Raw genomic sequence first — 8720 nt, 5'->3', positions numbered from 1 at the left:
CTTGCAAGAGTCATATGGATGAAAACATCCACAACGCACACAAGTCAAATTCGGAGAATTCTTACTCTGATTTCCTATTCCTTTGCCACGCTAAAACTGATCTTGGGTGTTCTTTCTGAAGCCTCCTTGCCCTTGAGGTGCATATCCTCCTCTCTTGAAACTCAAACCTCTAGGATGGAAATACTTGCCACGTCCTTTGCTACTATTCCCTCCATGAGTGTCCTTGGACGCAGCCACTGTCTTGGCATACTCCTCAACCACCCTCACCTTTTTCACCAAATCAGAAAAAGTACGAATCTCGATAGGAGCCACAGCAGTCATTATGTTATCCTTTAACCCCCTCTGGTACTTGATACACTTCCAGCTCTCGTAGGTCTCCGGAGCACCCTGAGATATCCTGGAAAACCTACAAAGCTCCTCAAACTTGTTGGTGTAATCTACCACCGACAAGGAACCTTGCTTCAGCTACATCAGTTCCATCTCCTTCGCTTCCCTTGCAGATTCAGGGAAATATTTCTTGTAAAAGGCTGTCTGAAACACATCCCAAGGGACATCTGCGTTCTAGAGCTGTAGCAAGCGAGACTCTGCTTGCCACCAGTGCTGGGCCTCTCCCACAAGCTGATAAGCGGAAAATTCTATGTACTGATTGTTTAGAACATGATGTGCCTGTAAAGCATGCTCCATGGCCTGGAACCAGTTGTCTGCTTCAGTAGGATTAGTTGATCCTTGAAAAATTGGCTGATGAACTTGAGGAACGTCACCAAGGTCATCGGAACACCTCCTAAATTATCTCCGTTCCCCTCGGCATTATCATTAGCATGCCCTTTGCCATTCCCATTTCTGTTTTTGGCCGGTTGTCCTAACCTCTGCACAGCTTGCAGAGTCGCAGCAGCATTAGCTTCTATGGTGTTTGCCAAATTAGCCACGGCCGCCATGAATTCGGCATGGTTGTCAGTTGGTTGTTCATTCCTACTCTCACGTGAACGTGCTCGACATCGTCCGTGAGTGGCCATTAGGGTTCCTATCTACACCAAACAATCGATATCAAGGTGATCAATTTCAATATCAAAAATCTAGTGCTTCAATTATCCCAAACAGCCACTCACAAACAAGCATGCTATGCAATATCAAGTAGATAACCTAATAGTATCAAAGAAAAGACACACAGAGTATGCAATGAAGCACAATCGGTCCATCCCTCAGGCTCACGAGGACGAACCGCTCGACAGTTCTAGGTTCATACATATAATATAAATAGAAATAATTTATAAATCTAGAAGACTGATGAAAAGTATGGCTCAAAAATAGGATTTAAAAGCGCAAAGCGTACTAACGAAGCGTCTAACTTAATGCACAAGAAACATATGTAATATAAGAAAATATAATAGTATAATATCATAAGAACCTAGCCATGGCTCGCGAAGTTTAAGCCGGCTAGTCAAATGTATAGAAAAAAGGAATTGAAGTTTAAAATGGCTTATACAAGTTTTGTTCTCTCTATACATGCCCCTAGGAAAAACGAAATACAAAAGTGAGAGATGTATAGACAAAATAAATCAAAAGAACTCCAAAAAGATATCCAGATCCTCCGCTTCTGTCACCACCCAAGCAACTCACTGAGGTGTGTTACGACCTGCATCTAAACCGGTGATGTAGGATATAAGACCCCGGGACGCCAAAGGCAATCCTAAGCTCCATATCCATCACAAGAATTCAAACTTAAAGCATTCTAAAACAAATAAGCACAATTATATAATTCTTAATATAACTAAACAGGGTTCTATATCTTAGGAGATTTTCTAATCTAATCAAATACCACTATTGCACAGCCTTCACCAACCTATCTTCCATGCGATCCCATCGCCACCGCCTTCCGAACCTCCTCAATCCCAATAGAAAGCACAATTATATACAATGCAAGTAAAACACAAGTATTGCATGTAAGGCAAGAAATTCAAATAGCAATTAGGCATATTATACAATTAAGCAAGCAATTACAAGTCGGCAAAGCATACAAACAGGTAGAAAATGCACATGATGAATGCTTGTCCTATTGGCTGTGATATAACATTATCGGTTCAACTGCCAACCCGACACATCTCCATGGAGATATCGCCCTTCGGAATCATCAAATGGGAACCCCTGATGAGTTAAGATTTGCACTGATTTGGATTTTCACACTTAAGATAGCTTCCATTGTAAGTATAGACCAAACCGGCAATTTGAATCCCCAAACATCAAAGTTTGAAATTTCTAATTGACCGAGAGTAATCAAACCTCGGGTCATCTTCCCTATGAACTAATGCCTATGAGTGTATAATTTTGGTTGTGAGATAACAAAAGGGGTTTTTTAATAATAAATAAGCAAACAAATAAAGAGATAAAAGAACAAGACAAACTTGCAATTAATAAACTAATAAAAGAATGAAAGAACTATGTATGTAATATAAACAAGACTCAAAATTGATGGAAAAGTGGTTTAAAACATAAACGAAACCTTGTCTTGGGATGAGTTATGGAATCCCTTCTTTGCCATAACCACAACTATGATAATTATGATGGATTAATCTCACTAAGTCAACCCTTAACATCGAAGGATAAGTTAAGTGAGCATAGTTGTTATTAATCCACAAATCCTAACTAACTTACTAGTTACCTTAGTAAAAAGCTAGCGTTAGTGGAAACAATAACAACTAACAACCCAAGAATTATCACTAGATGTTGGACATTATGGCTAGTAACCCATAAACTCATTTTCTCCAAGCCAAGGGGTGGAAAGCTAGCCCATAACTAGGATTGACATTTCATCAAACACCTAGTATGCATATTCACAAAACATGGCAAAATTAGAAAAAAGGTAAAAGCTATGAACCATAAATGATCAAAATCAATAAAGGCAACTCAAACAAACATAAAACAAGCATCAAACATCAAATTTATCAACAAGAACATCAAAATTGCAAAACCAAGCATATATTGATAAAGGAAAGTAAAAATAGAAATAAGTGTAGAACAAGTATGGTAATTGAAAGAGACAATTAAAGAAATACTTACAATGTAAATTACAAAATCCAAAAGCAAGACTTGAAGTATAAAATTCTACAAAACCCTAATTAAACCCTAAGAGAGCAAAACCTAAAACTACACTACACTACTCCTAATGTGTTTTTTCTAATCTAAAGTGAGCTCCCCTTCATATGGCATCAATTCCCCTTGATATAGCACTTCCCATTCAGCATCAAGCCTTCCAAAACTGGGCCAAAGGCCCCTAAAATCGCGCAGCATGTTTCATTTATGAATCCACATGTAGGGACCTGTGCATACGCACAGGTTCTTATGCGCACGCACACATGCTAAATTCCTTTTCGTGCGCATGCACGCATCCTTGTGCGCACGCACGCATGGCTGTGTGCTTTCTCCTTTTTTTTTTCATGTTTTCTCCCTTTGTACATACTTCCTTCCACTTTTGCATATCCATTCTTGCCTTTTTGACCTGAAATCACTCAACAAACATGTCATGGCATCAAATGGAATAAAAGTGAAATTTAATTGCTCAATTTAAGCACAAAACGCATGTTTTCACATTTAGGTTCAATTTAGGGATCAAACACAAAAGTATGCTATTTTAGTGCTTAAGTGTAGGTTTATGTGATGAAATCCACTCAAATCAAGGCTAAATATATCGAAAAATATGGACTCATCAACCCCCGAGATATAGTGCTCGGATCACTGTCCATGGTTTTGCGCCTGCACGCTCTATTGATCCGAAGGGATGCAAGCGGGATACTCTTGCCACAAACCTCACATCTCAATGCAAGCGGGACGAACCACCACCCTTAGCCGCCGCCACCACTACCTCGACAAGCGGGATCCAACCGCCGTCCCTGCCGAGCGCATAGCGTCTCATAATCTCAACATAAAACAGTAGTACAGTGTTTTTCAGAAAACAGTTTTAATACATCAGTGATTCCTCATCACACATTCGAGTCCTCGACTCATCTCAACCAATGTCAATTCACATTTTCATTCCAAACTCAATAGTTCATCCATTCTCATCTCATGCATCAACCATTCATCACATACCATCAACCATCCTCAGTACGCCAGAAACCTGGTACTCCGTTTGCTAATTTTCATAAATATGATCAACTAAAACCCTTAGGTTAATTCCCATATTCTCATACTCAAAATTAAGTCCAAAAGCTTTAAAATGGTATTATAGAAGCTTACAACCCTTTGGGAAGGTGAAATAGTTGAAAACAAAGTTAAAATTTAAGAAACAGAGCTTGTGTGTACGCACATGGGTGTGCGTGCGCACGCCCAGGAAGATTTTAAAAGTGTGCATACGCACAGGGGTGTGCGTACACATAGGTACTAAAATTTGTAAGGTCTGTTCACTTGCACAGGGTGTGCTAACACCCCCAACAGATGACCCTTCTGACTTGTGCGTGCGCACAGTGCTATGCGTATGCACAGGTCGCAATTCCTTATTGACATGCACGCGTACAAGCTGTGCTAATGCTGACAGCAAGGAGCTTCTTCTTGCGTGTGCATACAAACAGGTTTGTGCGTCCACATAGATTAAGATTTTCGCAGGGTTGTGTGTGCACACAAGACTGTGCGTGCGCACATATCAGAAATCATAAAATTCTACAACTCTGCAGAATTTCAAATTTTTAACACCAACTTTGAATGATCATAACTTCCTCTACAAAATTTCAAATTTGCAAACTTTATATCGGTTTAAAGAATTTTCAATGAACTTTAATTATAAACAATTTTCAACAAATTTTGAAAACTGAGACAAAAGTTATGATCAGACAAAGTTCACCAAAAATCAACTTTTACCCAATTTCACAATTTCCACAATTTCTTGTAAAACACAACCAAAACTATACCAACCCATTCAATCTTCAATTCTCATCAAAATCAACCCTCTATATCATATTACATCAAGCTTACCACATTTTCCTCATCCTCAACTTCAACATCAATATATCAAATTATAATCAAACCTCATTATCATCTTTCCAACTACATTACCAATTCATCAACATCAATATCACATATATCAACACAATTCACTTCTCAACTTCACAAATCATTCCTCCTCGTCATGTCAATACCAATCATCAAAATCAAACTCAATAATCATCAATTCATCATAAATCATTATACAACAACATTCAACAACTCATCAACCATTTTAATTCAAACCTATCCTATGGGTCACTAGCCTAAGTGTCCATGAATATTATATACTACATAGAGAAAACCGAAACCATACCTTGGCCATTTTCCAATATGTCCTTAACCCAAAATGAGCACCATAATGATCACCAACAAGCTTTCCAACACAACCCAAGCTTCCAACAATCACCAACAAGCTCCAAACTCACAATAATCAAACTATATATGCATAAACCATTACAAATCAACCTAGGGCTCATCATAAATTAGAATTTCATAAGATTTCAAAGCCTCTTACCTTGTTCAACAGTTTTGGTAGCCAAAACCCAATGCTAAGCAAGGATTAAAGTGAACCTAAACACCCAAAAATCACAAATTTCACTTAATCACAAACCCTAAAACTCGAAATTTTGGGAAGAAGAACTGAGATGGATTCGAGATTTTCTTACCAATTTCTTATATTGGTTTTGTAGAGCTCTCCACAAGAAATGCATAGCCACAAACGGTGCGACAATCGGAGCTCTATAGCTCAAGATATGAGCTTGAGAATATGGAAGTGAAAAGTAAAAATGGAGGTTCTCTTCTTCTCCTTCTCAGCTATGTGAGTGTGTTTGTTTGTCTGTTATGCTGAAATGGGTTCACTTATGAACCCTTTTATATGTTGGGCTTGGGCCCAACTTAGGCCTGGTCCAACCCATTAGCGTTTTTAGCCCGTTTGGCCCAACTTCGGTCCATACCTTTAAAATTAACGCCCGGTTTTCGACTTCTAACATTTTTCTAAAGATTTTGACTGTTTCTACTTTTTCTTGTGCAGCACCGGGTAGACTTGAACCAATTCAACTGCCGGTTTGTGATTCTTCACAGTTTTTCGCAGAAAATATCTTTCCTGACTCAGAAAGACCTACTGAGTCTAAAAATATCCTCAAATTCTCTTTCTAACTTTTCGGAATCTAATTTGGGCAATATAATCACTTAATTAACCGGTTGATTAGCTGCGGTTCATACACGTACAGGTTTGGTATGTGTAGGCGTGAGAGGAGAAAAGAGGGTGTGACGCGTACGCATGGGAGAAAATTGCACTGGACGCGCAGTGCTGGCACCCTACGTGCATCACTCACTGTTTGGACCATGCGATCGCACAGTCCTTGCATAAAAAATTCAGGATCATGATTTACAGGGTAACGCATACGCATGGGAGAGGTCATGCGCCTCGTACTCCACCAGCACAATTTTGGCACAACTTACTGTCCAGGCCATGCTGTTCGCACCGTTTCAGGATGAGCAAATTCCAAGGGTCACGCGTACGCGTGAGTCAGGCGTACGCATGACTAGCTTTTTTTTTTCAGAAACATATAATAAAATAGGGCACTTCAACCTACTATTTACAACTCTAAACCAACCAAAATTCAAATCTAATAAAACTCTTTTAAGTTTTTGAAAAAAATTTCAAATACTATATACTAGGCAATTGAAACAAAACTTGCAATTCAAACAAATATTAAATTCAAAACAACTATCCTACAACTCAAAGCATAAATCTAACCAAACAAACTAACAAACAAAGCAATATATATACAAGAGTGATATCAAAGTAAGAAATTACTTAAAATGGTAACTCAATTCATTCATTAATTATATCTACAAGAGAATGGAAAGAGGTTACCATGGTGGGGTGTCTCCCACATAACACTTTTATTTAAATTCCTTAAGTTGGACATTTGGTGAGCTCCTTGTCATGGTAGCTTGTGTTTAAATTCATCCTTGAATCTCCAAAATGCTCCAAGATACCAATTCAATTGCACCAAGCGTTGATGAAGTTCTCCACAGGTTATGAGCTCCCAAAATTGATCCACATGATGCATACCAGATAGGAGGAAGTTTCTTTGAAAAATAAGTTATAGGATGTCGCTGCTAAATCAGAACAACACTAATACCTGTACCTGATGCATCGGTCTCTACTTCAAATGGAAGGTTAAAATTAGGCAGTGCTAGCACTGGTTTAATGGAAATTGCTTGTTGTAATTGATGGAATACCAACGTAGCTTGATCAAACCAAACAAAAGCGTCCTTTTTCAACAAATAAATAAGAGGAGTAGCTAAGGTTGCATAACCTTTAATGAAGCGACGATAATATCCTGTGAGGCCTAAAAAGGCACGAAGGTGCTTAACACTACTAGGTTGAGGCCAATCTTAAATTGCTTGCACTTTGGCCAATTCCATGAGAACACCACCCCCCTGTAATTGTGTGACTTAAGTAATCCACCTTATTAGTTCCAAAAAGGCATTTAAAGAGCTTAGCGAAGAGAGTCTCCTGTCTTAGCAGCTTCAATACCAATTCCAAATGCTCAAGATAACTATCAAAAGAACTGATGTACACCAATATGTCGTCAAAGAACACCAAATCCGCTTGTAAGAGGTTTTCGATGCCGTTTATACCGTCAACTATAAGACGACGGTAATCAACATTTTTCTTGTAGTGCATGAGGATTCTCTTTTCTAAAAATTAAACATCTCCGAAGCCTTCAACATCTTTATTCACTATTTTCTTTCTTCAAATTCATAAGCCTTCATTCATTCATTCACATCGAATCATTTCCTCTTTAATGTTCTTTATTATTTCAAGATTCATATTTTTCTTTTTGCAAAGATTTGATCGATTGAATTAAAAGATTCGACTAAAAATTATTCGTTCAATCATTTAATTCTCGTAAGAACGATATACACTTATCGTAATATTATTTGAAGCGATTTAGTGCATTTATTAATATTAGAGCTGTATCAAATTTTTTGCTTATCACAAGGTAAATCATCCCAATTAAATCTCATTTTGGTATATTATACACAAATCAATTCCAATTCAAAATTAATTTTTGAATATTATATTCAAATGCTTATATAGTCGTCATCAAGAAAAATGTTTTTATAGTGAACTGTTAATAAAACAGAAATACATAGATGACTCATTAAAACAAAAGAAATAATAATAAATAAATAAAAATTATTACAACAGATGAATCAGTCACCATAATTCATGTTAAGCAATCCTATTTATTAATTAATAATGAATTATAAAAAAGACATCTTACTTAATATATACTTTCTCACTTTCATTTTTTAGGCAGTTTGTTTATTAATTTCTTAGACTCAGTCGAAGTAAACCATTTGAACAATTTCCAAATTCACACCCCACCTTTGGAATTTAGAAAAAGACATGTTTGTTCAAAACCAGAGAAATAGAAAAAGGTCGGAAATAGAAATGAAAGCAAACTACATAGGGCGTTTCACGTTGAAAAGACCCTTTCTAGCTAGTGGGGGAATTATAACACATTGAAAACGTAGATGGTATTTTTTTATTTATTATTATTTAAGTATGCGGTTTACTAAATAAGTAAATATTTTATTATTATTGTTGCTCTTAAAAACAATTTTATATTTATTGTGTTATATATATATTAAAATTTAATCACTAATTAATTATTATATATAAAAATACGTAATTGGTATTGTATAAAAAAATTATTATATTACTG

The sequence above is a fragment of the Arachis duranensis genome, chromosome 9, assembly GCF_000817695.3.
Source record: "Arachis duranensis cultivar V14167 chromosome 9, aradu.V14167.gnm2.J7QH, whole genome shotgun sequence".
NCBI lineage: Eukaryota > Viridiplantae > Streptophyta > Magnoliopsida > Fabales > Fabaceae > Arachis > Arachis duranensis.
Note: the sequence above shows the minus strand (reverse complement) of the source record.